The 14,472-nt window shown below is 38.6% G+C and overlaps 2 pseudogenes; both read left to right on the top strand.

The window, feature by feature from the left end:
- The first annotated feature begins 11,647 nt into the window (after positions 1-11,647).
- Positions 11,648-12,792, top strand: LOC149244692 (cytochrome P450 704B1-like; annotated as a pseudogene).
- Positions 12,793-13,584: 792 nt separating this feature from the next.
- LOC149244691 (uncharacterized) lies at positions 13,585-14,118 on the top strand (annotated as a pseudogene).
- The last annotated feature ends 354 nt before the right edge of the window (positions 14,119-14,472 follow it).

Genomic DNA, 14,472 nt, shown 5'->3' with positions numbered 1-14,472 from the left:
GTGGCCCTCAAATAGCTCTGATACCATGTAGGAATTTACAAGGTAAGTTCTTGAGACAGAACACCAGAGAACACCACTCAAATACAAATCACATATCAATACACTAGTATTCTTGATGTGGTTAAAACCCTCAAAGTGTGAAACAATCCATGGCCTGAGCCAATGCAGCCACTTCAGGAAATTTATTAATAAAAGAATGAAAATTTACATAAGCTTCTCTCATGAACAATTACCCTACAAATGACCCTTCATGCTCTTTAAATAGAGATCATGGACCAACTAGGTATTAAGCCACAGATCAAGTGTCAATAATACCGAGGAGAGAATCAACCATCAGATCACTACATATCGTGACCGTCAGATTGTAAGTTACAAAAGTACATAATAAAGAAACACACTTTACCTAACTCTACACTATACCAAGTTATACTTAACTATTTCCTATGTGTCAGAATATCCTAACATGCCTGATCTATAGCCGATAAGAGCATCAATTGTAGCCAAGCAAGGCCTTCCTAGAATTAATGGATGTCCTCCTAGATTATTCTTGGGTGTTAAGACCATGAAATCAACAGGGTATTCCCAAGAATCTAAAGATACACAAACATCTTCTAACACATCATTTGGTTTAATAACAGATCTATATGCTAATTGCAATAAGGTTAGTGTGTATTGAAGGTTAGGAAGCCTAAGTGTGTCCATAACTTGTTTGCTCATTATTTTATGGTTTCTCCTTGTTGAAAAGTGTGCAACAAGAAATGCCTGTTGAGAATGAAACAAGATGATGGAGCTTAGTGAAAAGAGTTGCCTTCACTAAGTGGGCCCGTAGGCAATTTATGGCGCAAGTTCTATTTTTGATCACAGTGTGGATGATCACAGTGTGGATGATCACAGTGTGGGTGATTACAGTATGAGTGATCATAGTGTGGGTGACCACAGTGTGAGTGATCATAGTGTGAGTGATCAAAGTCTATTTTTAGACTGGCTGTCAAAAATAGAAAAGTCAAATATTATTGTCTCATAATAATATTTGGACTATAAACTTGATCTTATTCTCTTGGAGCACTTCAGGATGAGCTACAGATGTGGTACATGCAGATCCCAGAGGGAAATACATGGTTACCTATGGGATGACTAATATTTGCATGCTGGACTTCAGTTAGAACTCAAGTGAGTTGAGTTTAGTGGACTAGAGGTGCAGTTGATGGAGTTGTGTTCAGTTTAGCCTTGTTAAACTAGTTGTATTTAGTCTAACTGATCAATAGACTAGAGATGAGTTGGGTGAATTAGTTATTAATTAATTCACAAGTTATTAACTCATAATGCAACTATAGAATACATCAGTTAACTCAGTTGCATGTCAGTGCATGTTCAGTTCAGCAAGGACATGTGTTAGAGGATTAGATTGCTATCAGTTGTGACTATAGTTGTGCATGATGATTTGCACAATCAGAGGGATTGAGTATGCCAATGAATTGGCCAATATCAAGAATTGTAGCTTGTGCTCACGTCCAACAGAGTGTGAGTGATTATTTGCAGGTCAAATACGAGTTTGGTAAGCCATTCTCATCAGTTCTTGAGCAGGTATTGAGCTGGAGAGGTAGACAAGCAGTGGAGTAGATTTGGAGATCAGATCTGAGCTGTATTGTGTGTAACAGGTGGAGCTAGTACTGGATTGCTTGTGATAAGCATTGTACTTTGTAATGTTACATGATTCAATCAATATAATATACAGATAGTGTGGGGTTTTTAGCGAGATGCTTTCCCTGGGAAAACAGTGTGTTGATATGTGTGATTGATGCTTCTATGTGCGCCTGTGAATGTTTCTGCTTCTGTTAATTGATGATCAACGTAGAGGAGATTATGTATTATACATGTTCCACTTATAATTGTATGATCAGGATAATCTCCATTGAATATGTGTTTATTATTCAAAATTTCTACATGGTATCGAAGCTGCTTGATTTGTAGAAGAGATTTTTACAGGATATCAAGTGAGGATTGATCATCAGATCTACTATTCAGGAAGTGTTTACATTCTATTTCTTTAGGCAGAGTCTGTAATCGGGCTAGGTAGCCTCTATATTCATCCTTCTTTTGGAAGGTGAGATATCCGGTGAATGCCCATACAATCGATCTCTGTACAAGAAATAGTGTGTTCTCACGAATCTTAGATCCGAGGCAGTTGAGTTGGTTGCTGGTGGAATTCGAATTTGCAGCAGTGTTTTCTTGGTGGCAACGCAGCAATGTCTTTCAACGGATTGCGATTGGAGTATGCTCTTGAGGGTAGCTCAAACTATATTGCATGGAAGGACAGGATGGAGGCAGTATTGGATGATAACGGGCTGAAGGAGTTCATAGATACGAATGTACCAAAGCCTATTGATGCTACTGAAGCTGATGCTTGGAAAAAGAAGACCGCAAAATGTTGAAGGATTCTGTTGGAGGGCGTGAAGGATCACATTGTGTCCAGCCTGCATGGGAAGACTTCTCCATATCTGATGTGGAAGGCTTTAATAGATCTATTCCAAAGCAAGAGCGATCAGAGGAAGTTGGCGCTCAAAGATAAACTTAGAAACATCAAATGCGAGAATGGTGACAGTATGCCCAAGTATCTCACGAAGTTCACTCAGTGTCGAGATGAGCTGGGAAGTGTTGGGGTTACTATCGATGATGAGGACTTGGTGGGCTTGGCTCTCCTTGGTCTTCCGAAGAGTTGGCATTCCTATCAGGACTCTGTCAATGGTCGGGAGAAATTGCCAGGATGGGAAAGACTATGGTCAGATCTTGTGCAGGAGGAGATCAGGCGGAGCACCAGAGACGGTTCTTCATCCATGCAGGATGAGGAGAACTGTGCCTTAGCGAGTAAGGCGAAGACGGGGAAGGGGAAGGCTTCTCTTTCCGAATCCAATTCTTCCAATGATGGGAAGAAGGTTGACAAGGCGAAGGTGAGATGCTTTCATTGTCATGAGTTCGGTCATTATGCTACTAATTGTCCAAAGAAGAAGTCCAAGAAGGGATCCGGGGAAGGATCTGAAGGCGAGGCACTTTCTTCACAGTTTGAGTTGGACTTCACACTCTTCGCATGCATGGTTTCATCCATGATGGGAAGTGGTTGGTTTTTTGACAGTGGAGCTTCTTTCCACATGACCGGTGACAAAAGTTTGTTCAGTACCTTGGAGGAGAAAGATCTCCAGATACTCATAGGGATGGGTAATGATGAGAAGTATAGTGTCTCAGGTGTAGGCATGGTTATTTTTCAGAGGGAGCATGGAGCTCGCCTTACCTTGACCGATGTCAAGTATGTACCAGGACTGAAGAGAAACTTGGTGTCGATCGCGATGCTGGAAGACAGTGGCTATGATGTAGTCTTCAGTAAGGGAAAGGTTTTCCTTAGACACATCATCACCAGACAGGTGAAGCAGATTGGTTCACGGGTCAAGAACCTGTATGCTCTTGAGGTTCAAGATGCATGCAAAGCCTTGAGCAGCGAGGAAACTGATGGAGACTTGGTGGTTGAGAGGGACCATATATTACCTCTCAACATGCAGAGCCAGAAGAAGTCTCAAACGATTATGGAGGAGCGACGATTGGTGCAACAACTTCAGGAGGTTGTGGAGCAGCCACAACAAGGGAAGCTGAGAGGAGATCGAGTAGAGACATCGACTCATGCAGAGACCTCTAGTAGGGGGAAACTTCGAGCCAGGTGGGCTGAGGGATTGCATGCAGCCATACCTCCAGGTAGGAGGTGGGGTGATGTGGATTGATTTTCCCAAGGAGGAGGGGCAGGATCCTTGAGGTACCCAACCTCTTGGATGAGACCTTGCTACGGGAGCCCCAGATGTGTAGTAGCAGGAATTGACTGATTGGGTAGAGACAGATGCGGATGGAGCGGCAGAGAGAGCGACAGTGTAGGGAATCCCAGGACAGCGCATAGCTACCAGGCTGCAGCAATGCGAGAGGCACAAGTGTTTTGCACAGTGCTAGGTGGCACAGAGAGGTGTGCAATGGTGCGAGATGCATGGAGATGTTGCAGTAGTGCAGATGTCAGAGAGGGAGCACTTGTCAGCAGCAGGTAGAGCTTCAGCATCAGAGGATGTTTCTAGCCCAACAGGGAGGTCAGTTGGGAGGTGCAGTGCGGATGCAATGCTGGGAGATAGAAATAGCAGCAGCACGGATGCAGTCAGATATCAAAGTGACAGAGGCTAGAGTAGTCAGATACTGAAGAGCACAGAGATGCAGAGTTTCAGTCGACAGAGGCAATAGCAATCAGAGACTTTGATGACAGAGCAAGTGGACCGGCCAGATGTGTTGCATGGAGAACATTCCAGAGTTTCAGGATCGGGTTTGAGAGGAAGCATTTCTTGTTGAGAGGGAGTGTTGAAAAGTATGCAACAAGAAATGCTTGTTGAGAATGCAACAAGATGATGGAGCTTAGTGAAAAGAGTCACCTTCACTAAGTGGGCCCACAGGCAAATTATGGCGCAAGTTCTATTTTTTATCACAGTGTGGATGATCACAGTGTGGGTGATCACAGTATGAGTGATCACAGTGTGGGTGACCACAGTGTCAGTGATCACAGTGTGGGTGATCAAAGTCTATTTTTAGACTGGCTGTCAAAAATAGAAAAGTCAAATATTATTGTCTCATAATAATATTTGGACTATAAACTTGATCTTATTCTCTTGGAGCACTTCAGGATAAGCTTCGGATGTGGTACATGGAGATCCCAGAGGAAAATACATGGTTACCTATGGGATGACTAATATTTGCATGCAGGACTTCAGTTAGAACTCAAGTGAGTTGAGTTTAGTGGACTGGAGGTGCAGTTGATGGAGTTGTGTTCAGTTTAGCCTTGTTAAACTAGTTGTATTTAGTCTAACTGATCAATAGACTAGAGATGAGTTGGGTGAATTAGTTATTAATTAATTCACAAGTTATTAATTCATAATGCAACTATAGAATACATCAGTTAACTCAGTTGCATGTCAATGCATGTTCAGTTCAGCAGGGACAGGTGTTAGAGGATCAGATTGCTATCAGTTGTGACTATAGTTGTGCATGATGATTTGCACAATCAGAGGGATTGAGTATGCCAATGAATTAGCCAATATCAAGAATTGTAGCTTGTTCTCACGTCCAACAGAGTGTGAGTGATTATTTGCAGCTCAAATACGATTTTGGTAAGCCATTCTCATCAGTTCTCGAGCAGGTATTGAGCTGGAGAGGTAGGCAAGCAGTGGAATAGATTTGGAGATCAGATCTGAGCTATATTGTGTGTAACAGGTGGATCTGGTACTGGATTGCTTGTGATAAGCATTTTACTTTGTAATGTTACATGATTCAATCAATATAATATACAGATAGTGTGGGGTTTTTGGCGAGATGCTTTACCCGGGAAAACACTGTGTTGATATGTGTGATTGATGCTTCTATGTGCGCCTGTGAATGTTTCTGCTTCTGTTAATTGATGATCAACGTAGAGGAGATTATGTATTATACATGTTCCACTTATAATTGTATGATCAGGATAATCTCCATTGAATATGTGTTTATTATTCAAAATTTCTACACTCCTAGATCAATTAGTGTGTTTGGTATTTTAGTTCCATTGATGTGAATTTTTACAATGGGGTTTCTTGGGTCTAAATATTTTTAAATTGTCGACTTTCCCATCATAATGTCTGCAATTTTTCCGACTAATTGAGTTCTTTTTATATTTTTTCTTCTTCTCCCTGATCGTTGTGTACTTAATTCCTTAGTTGTTTTTGCAAAAATTGGTATTTCTTTTATGGCTTGTAATAAAGGAATTTTAATACAAACATTTCTCAATTCATCCATCGTATTGTAATCAGGCAAGATAATTTGTTTCTCCTCCTTCATAGATTTTCAACCTTTTGAGGAAAGGTGGTTTAACTGATATCAAGGGTTGTTCTATGATAGGTGCATCTATTGGAATTTATTCTGTTTGTTTATTTTCTTTTTGAGGGAGAGAAGTCTCCCCTTCTTCCGATTGATTTTTGTGTTTTTGAAGATCAGATTTTGTTCTTTGAATGACAACAGGAGATTTTCTTGGTAATACTCTTCCAGACCTTAATTGGACATTGTTTAGCTCGAATGGGGTTATTTCATAAGTTTGAGGATTTTGACCCTCCATGTTGTACACTAATTGTTGTGGTATTTTATTATTAGGATTTGGAAGTGGTTGAGCGAGTAGTTGATTTGATTTTTGTGGAAATGGTAGGGAAAGTTGTGGGTTTTGATTCTGAACTGGGACTTGTCGCAATTGATTAGCTTGAGGAGTTTGATTAGACGGGGGTGAGAATTATTATGGAAGGTAAGATGGAGAGTGTTGTTGATATTGAGCAAAGGCTCCATAAGGATTTTTCTATCCTTGATTCCAAGGTTGTGACTGTGGTAGAGCCCAAGGCTGAATTCCAATTACTTTATGAAGACTGGGCAAATTGTTGTGGTCTAAGTCCTTGTGATTGATTTGGTTTGGGGTTTTTCCATGGTATTCTAGCTATAAAGTAGAGAGGGTCTGCTGGTTCTGAGGTTCCTTCATCATTGAATACAACCTTAAGACCTGGTAAGGATGGACATTCCTTCATATCATGATTATCTGCAGATATGACACAGGTTTCTATGGCTTTTGAGTCTAAGGGACACTCTCTTAGAGAATGTTTCTTTCGACATTTGGGACAGAAGATAGATAATGCAACATTCTCAGAATTTTGCTTGTTTTGTATTTTAAGGGTGTCTATCTGTTCACTTAGGCTCCCTAAAATATCTGGTTGGAAGGTGTCAAGCAAATTTCCTATTTTTGCCCTGCTAACTGTCCCAGATATAGACTTGTTAATTCTTGACAAGAGAGGGTCTCTAGGACTCTTTCCAACTCTTGCTTCACCCCTTGAGATATGTACACATAAATCACAAATATTTGGAAATGGTAGTTGGGAAATATCTCCTTTTCCTGTTAGGTTAAGGAGATCAATCCATTCATCTTTAATGGCTCTGAGTAAAAGAGCTTTTAAGGTTTCTTTATCCAAATTATTCATTTTTCTCCTTTAAAATTATAAACAAACCTTTCTACCAAGTCTTCAAGATTTTCATCTTCTTTTTGTGTCATTTTGAAGACTTCATATTTAAGGTTACTAGGCATACAATAATCTCTATATTTTCCTAAGAAAGCCTCTTTCATTTGTCCCCATGTTGTTATAGAATGCACTCCTAGACTCATGAACCACTTTAATGTTGAGTCTTTTAATGTGACAGGGAACAATTTTTACTTTTGAGCATCATGCAAATAGTCATATGATCTGCATAATACTTCAAATTCGAAGAGAAATGTCTCCGGATCCTCGTTTCCTTTTCTGTGGAAATTAGGGAGAATCGAGGGTGATATATTCTTCATTGTGAGGGTTGTATCTTCATAAAGAATAGGGAATCCTGAAGGATCTTTATTTCCTCTGCCTCTACCCCCTCCTCTACCTCTACTTCTTCTTCTTCCTCTTCTTCCAATCCTATCTTCCTTGCCATGGACATTGTGTACATCTCCTTCCCCTTCTTTAGCCATGATAGATTCTTCGAAGATAACATAGTGTTCTTCTAATATTTCTGGTTCCTCTATCAATGGTTGCTTAGAATAAGTTTCAAATTCTTCTTCTTCACTAGGAATTTCTAATTCTTCTCCCAAAATTTGTTCAGCAGTGGGGGATAGAAAAATTGCTTCTGTAGTTGGGGATGTAGGATTTTCTTCAATTACAGCCTCAATAGAAGAAGTAGGTGAAGTTTTAGATTGAATTGATGATCTTAAGACTTCAAGAAGTCTTTCTCGACCTCTAAATGGAATTTGGGTTTAAGTAGGTGGTGTGGAATCTCAAAATCGTGGTGAGGTGACTGGATTTATGTGAATTAAACTTCTTCCTCGTCTTATAAATCTACCCCTAGAGTATCTATCCCTACGCATGTCATGTTTTAAATTAATGATTTTTTTTTCTTTTTTTTTAACTTCTAATTGTACTTCCCCGCCAACGGCGCCAAAATGTTTGGTCAATTCAATGTCTTTGAATTGTCAATCATAAATTGTCAACCAGGGTGCATAGATTGATGAAGTACAGGTGCACAATATGTGCTTAGAAGTTACTAATTAGGTTGTTATTTAATTGTTGAGATCTAAACTTAAGATGGAGGTGGTGTTTGTCAATTATATTAATGTCATAATTCGTACAGATGTTGGTTTAGTTTCCTAGGAATTAATCTCTATCCAATTAGTTTGTAGATGATGTGAGAGTGGTTCTACTTGTATTAGATTATTTTGGGATTTTTGTTCCTGAATTTTTATGCTGCAGCTTCTAGTTCTCTATGTGCAAAAAGAAACTTATTCTATCAGCTATGAAGAAATACTATCTAAACTCAATTGTTTACGAGAGAACTTCTCACCCTTTTGCTTATTCAATTTTCGCTCAAACAAGATAAACCAAGCAACATCTATATTATGAATTGAACACACTTCGGTTATTATAGATAATAAGGAAAGGAAAGGACCATACTGTACCAGGTATAAAGAAAATTAAAGTTCTTATGCAAATATCAACTCGCTGGAAAAATCATTACGCTGCATTGTCACACAAAATAAAGTAATTGAAGAATTAAAGGAAATCACATTGCAGTTGATTAAAACCTGTCTCTGTTTGTAGGTGCCCTCCACATAGCAGTTCAAAGCTTCCAATCAACACAACACTTGAACACAAAAAACCAATTATATTCACATGGAATTCACAAATTGTTCACAATTATATCATTCGGCGCGCACCCAAATCACAGTGCGGCCATAAGTTTTATAGCAAGTCTCTCAGCATAACTGTATGAATAATTCAAGTCTAATATCTCTATCCTATCTAAACTTATATCAGTAACCATCATTTTTCTATTTCGAAAGAAAACCGATAAGGTTTCAACTAATCTCAGGTTTTGTTCTTCATTAATCCGACGGTTGACTTGGAGTTTGATCGTGATCTCCTGCTATTCTCTTAGCAAACAATTTCGAGGGGATAGGAAGGGATCCACGAGGGAACCATCCTTTATCCATCCACACCCTTCACTGCTAGCCTGGAGCTCTAGAACCTTGCGAACAATGGAGACAGCTACGGAAACCTAGATTAGCTGCGGAAACAGACTAATTCGGTAGCCAATTGCAACTTTAACAAAAAAATTGGGTATAAAGTTAAATATGAACAAGAAGACATATTATTTCATACCTTCATCAAAACCTGGTAAATGTCGCTTTATTTAGGTGGTAAATATATAGGAAAAAGAGAGGATCATTAGGCAAAAAGGATGTCATAGTAGGACAATCTTTGGACTCTACAATGTAGGGGACCTCCTTTTGGTGGATGTCCAAGTCAAGAAAAGACTCTTCAAGCACTTCTTCTCCAAGCTAGAATGGGTAGCATGTAAGCATACTCTCAGCATAGGGATGCAACAATCAATGACCAACCATTTGGGGATGGAAGGGCATGGATTTATAGGAAGGGAGAGGGACTTAGGGATCCACAAAAGAGGGAGGAAGGCCCACTTCTTAAGGGGAAAGCCCATGATGATAAGTTCAAGAGGCCAAAATGAGAGAGCTCGACCATATCAACAATAACCAATATCCAGCTCGTTGTTGCCGAAGGTTCTAGTTTACGAAGCTTCTCCTCCATTTTGGGAAAACCTGTCAAAAGAAGTTCAGCACGAGTTTTCCTATGAAAACCTGTGTTGGTAGTGTGAGTGTATAACTGAGCAACTTGCCATCAGCATGGGCAGTAATGGAGCAAACACACTGATGCCAAAAATTGGGTTTTAGGCAACCTTCTTTAGAATGGATTTAGGGTAGTTTTCCTTTGATTCGTCGGGGAGGCTTTGGTCTGTATATCATGATGGATATGTTGCATAGCAGTCAATTTTTTGGCACTTTGGGATATGGACAGGAAGTGAACAGGAGGTGTGACAAAATACTATGTAACACAGTGAGAACTAGTTTAATTGAATTTAACTCAATTAAACTTAATTAAATAATCAGAACTCACTAAGACTCAACTTGGGCCCCTAAAATTTAGGGATCACTCTACATGACTCTAGATAGACTTCCAACTCGAATTTACTGAGCCAACAAAGTCAACTTAATTTACTTAACCGTTACAAGTTGCTATGAGAATATAATTACAATTTAATTCCCAATTTTAATTCAAGGAAAAAATAAATTAGGATTTTCCTGTTGCTATTTTTAACATGATTATCATCTCACGACAGATGGCTTTGGTGAGATTTAGGGATAGGATCTACGTGCTAGATGAAAGTGAGTGGACGAAGCTTGTATTGAGGGAGTTTCATGTCAAGCCATATTCAAGTCACCTGGGATATTATAATACATTTACAATCGTGAAGAAGTTCTACTATTGGCCGAATTTGAAGAAGGAAGTGGCAGAGTTTGTTGCTAGATGTTTGGGCTATGAGCAGGTGGAAGGTGAGTGTAAACACCCAATTGGTTTGCTACAACCTATTATGATTATAGAGTGGAAATGGGAGGTCACTTCCATGGATTTCATTACAGGTTTTTTGAGGACATTCGAAGTACCATGACTCCATTATGGTTGTGGTTGTGATGTTGAGCAAGGTAACTAACTTCATTCCATTGAATAATGCTAATTCATCCATTGTGGTAGCTTAGATATTCATCAGAGTGATATTGAGATTGAATGGTATTCCTAAGAAGATTATATCAGACAAAGATGTCAAGTTCATTTCCAGCTTTTGGAAGGAGTTGTTTACAGGTTTGCATACAAAGTTGGCCTTCAGTACATCTTATCATCAACAGACAAATGGAATGACACAGAGGGTCAATAATATACTCGAGGATTTGCTGAGGATGTATTTCATGCACCAATAAAGGAGTTGGGAGAAGTATATTCCACTGTTGGAGTTTGACTACAACAATGGATATCAGGAGTCACCGAGGATGAGTCTATTTGAGGCACTCTATGGGAAGAGGGTTAATACTCCCATCATTTGGAGTGATCCAATGAATAGAGTATCGAGTGGACTAGATATGTTGGAAGAGATGGAATAGGAAATGTAGTTTATGAAGAAGAATATAAAGGAAACACGGGATAGAAAAAAGAGTTATGAAAATTAGCATAGGGAATTTAAGGAATTTTAGGTTGGGGAGCATGTGTACTTACGCATCAATCCCAAGAAGAGATCCTTGAGGATTGGATCATGTGCCAAGTTGGCACCTTGGTATTGTGGGACTTTCGAGATTCTTGAGAGGATTGGATCTGTTGTAACTTTCTCTCACACAAGAGGATCTAGTGAAAAAGGGTACAAAATTTTGGAAATTGGCTAATTTTCAAATCATTTATTATTTACAATAGTTTTAATTTTAAATATATTTGATTTTATAATAGTATAATTATATATTTTTATAAAAAAAAATTATATATATTTAAATTACTAAAACAACCAATTTTTTTTCGGACCCCCTCATTCAAAAGTTGCTTGATAAGAGAGGTGGGTCCCGAAATTGGTAGTTTCACAAAACCACCTTTAATTACATAGCATCATTTGGAGGATTTTAATATTCGCAGGCAAGAAACTGCTTACCATTATGGACCCCTCCCAACAATCCACTTATGGTTCACAACAACTGCTCTGGGGCTATCAATATGGACTTGGGTTTGGATGTGCAGGGGGAGAGGCAATCCAATTATTACAATGGTACCCAAATCATGGCCCCCGCTTTAGGAAATATGCCCTGAATTTAGCCACAATTTTGGAGGGACATATTTCCGACAGTAATAACAGATTGGTGGCCAATATGTAGGATCTATTCATGTGGTTGACATTTGATTCGATAGATGAGCTGGGTTTGAGGTTTAAATAGGTTATTTGGCTTCCTCTCTTCCAAACATTCCATTTGCTTCAGATTTTGATAGGTCTAACCCCCTATCTGCCTCTCGATACTTCGTGCCTCTTTGGAAGCTCAAGAAATGCTTCAATTTTGGTTTTGAAGTCAAGTTGAAGCAGGACATTAAGGTTTTGGATGATTCCACTTATGGCATGATAAAGAAATGTAGAAATATCCTAAATGCAAATCAAGATGAGGGTGTGATACCACTGTTGTCACTCTTTCATATTTAATTCTAGCTTCTATCTAAGAATCCCTCTGTAGAGGACAAAATAGTGTAAGAATTGGCAGAAGTGGAGTGATCACAAGGGGGCCTGAGCTTAATATACCATCATGATGGTTTTGATCACTTGGATAAATATTCACACTTCCTAACTCATGACATGATGAGTAAAATGCATTATTTACATACAACAATCAGTGAAAGCCTACTCTTATATCCAGTTGTGCCATTGAATGAGAAGACTTCATTGAGTAATGAAATTATGCCAGATGGAAACAAATTTTCAAAGGGGAATGCGCTCAATTATGTCCCTTATACAATGGTAAGAATGAAAATAATATGGGATGATGATGCTCAGGATTTCAAACCTGAGAGATGGCTAGATAATGATGGTGTCTTCCACCCACAGTTCCCCTTTAAGATCATAGCGGTTCAGGTTGGGCGAAGGATTTGCTTGGGGAAAGAGTCTTCTTACCTGCAAATGGAAATAAAAACAAAAACATTACTTCGTTTCTTCAAGTTTGAATTGATGGAAGGCTATCAAATTGAGAACATGGTTTCATTAATTTTATTCATGTCCCCCTTGCAAGGTTTTCCAATGGCCATCCATTCATGCTACTGAATCATTAATCTGACAGCAAAGTTGAGGACAAACTCTTCAGAAATATGTGTTAGGGTGTTGTTAGGCCTTGGCATGCTATGCAGATCAAGCCAAGAATCAAAAGAGAAATTTTCTCAAATACACAAAGACACTGAGATTAAATAGGCTAGAATGATGGAGATGTGGACAATAAAGCATGTGCAAATCACAAAATGGTTCGAGTAGATGGTCTATTGACATAACCCTTATAAATCTATTTAAAGAAATTCAATCCATGTGCATGTAGCTATAAATCCCTATCGAATCAGAATGATATAGTATGATCATGGTAGATCAACAATATCATTTAGCATAGCTTATTGGTCATCAAAATAATGTAAGATTAGATTTTCCTCTGCGCCTTGCTGTGAACAAGGAAAATTTTGGGTAAGGTTACCAGAGAAACATCGGTTATTTCGACATAATGAATCAATTTATGTTCTTAGCTTCCAAATTTGCATGAGTGTAGGTGTGACTTATGGAATATGTATTTTTACTTCATGGAAAAAGGATGATTTTGAAGTATAAAAGTACTTGGAAATGGGCAAAGAGATATTAAAACATAGACAACAAGATGAAGTTGATGTTCTTGATGCCTTTATACAGAGTGTGCGCATTGACAGACCAGGCCCATGAACATCACAGTTTCTTTACAAATGTTTACTATACATATTTACTTTTTGCTCGAGTATTGGGAATCAATGACTGATTGGATTGGAGCCCGGGGACCTTGTTATCTCTTTCTTCATTCATTAGCTTTCCTTAGTGCAATTTATGATGAAGGTTCCTGCATGGAGATTGCTTAGAATTAGAAGTACTCTGAGCTTTGTATGGTTAGTTTCAGTATCTTGTGCCTACGAAAAAATTGGAGCTTTTCAATCTGAGAATGGAAAGAGCCAAGATTTCCCTTCATGGTCCCATGAAACCCTCAACAATTCTCCATCCAGCCCTTGTGAAAATTGTGGCAACAATGGCTCTTTTAAGCCTTTCTAAAGCTCTGTGAGTTGTTTAGAAAATGGATGCTAAAATAGGGGGCATATTGTGGAGGCTACAAGCTTCAAGAGAACAAAAGATCAAGAAACCGAAGGTGTTGATCTAGAGAATCCAAATAATGAAGTTTCTGATCTAGATAATGTAACATAGGCCAATGGAAAATTTCATAGGCCAAACTCACACTGGCACTAGTTTTCTCATTTGGTGCCTAAAATATTTATTATTTTGGTGGTAGTAACTATGGTTGCAGTAGAAATTTGCTGATATGTTCATGTAACCAGGTCAAACCTTTTCCAGGAAAAGGGATTTGTGTAGCAGGAGAAGAACCATGCTTAAAACAAAATGTAAGGTTTTGAGTGTGCATCTTTTCATAGTTTGAAATCATGTTGTTTTTAATATATTCTTTTTGGACTTCTTACTTTCTACACAATATTTCCAAAAGAAATATTACCAAAAAAATATAAGGTTTCACTTTCATCACAACAAATTGCATTATCATGGCATTATCTAGAAATAGCATGCTAAATCTTGAGCATAAGAAGCTCTCGAACGAAGGGAAGATACCAATGCTGGAATTCTTATAATGCGGACAAAGATGTTCTTCAATGCATTAAAAGAACATGGTACCTAAAATTCTCTCATGAGATCTCATCAAAATAAGGCAATTCA

Source organism: Pinus tabuliformis, chromosome 8, assembly GCF_031772625.1.
Source record: "Pinus tabuliformis cultivar Carrire ecotype Pingquan chromosome 8, CPIR1, whole genome shotgun sequence".
Taxonomy (NCBI): Eukaryota; Viridiplantae; Streptophyta; class Pinopsida; order Pinales; family Pinaceae; genus Pinus; species Pinus tabuliformis.
The sequence above is the reverse complement of the archived record's forward strand: the minus strand, read 5'-3'. Positions and strand labels throughout refer to the sequence as shown.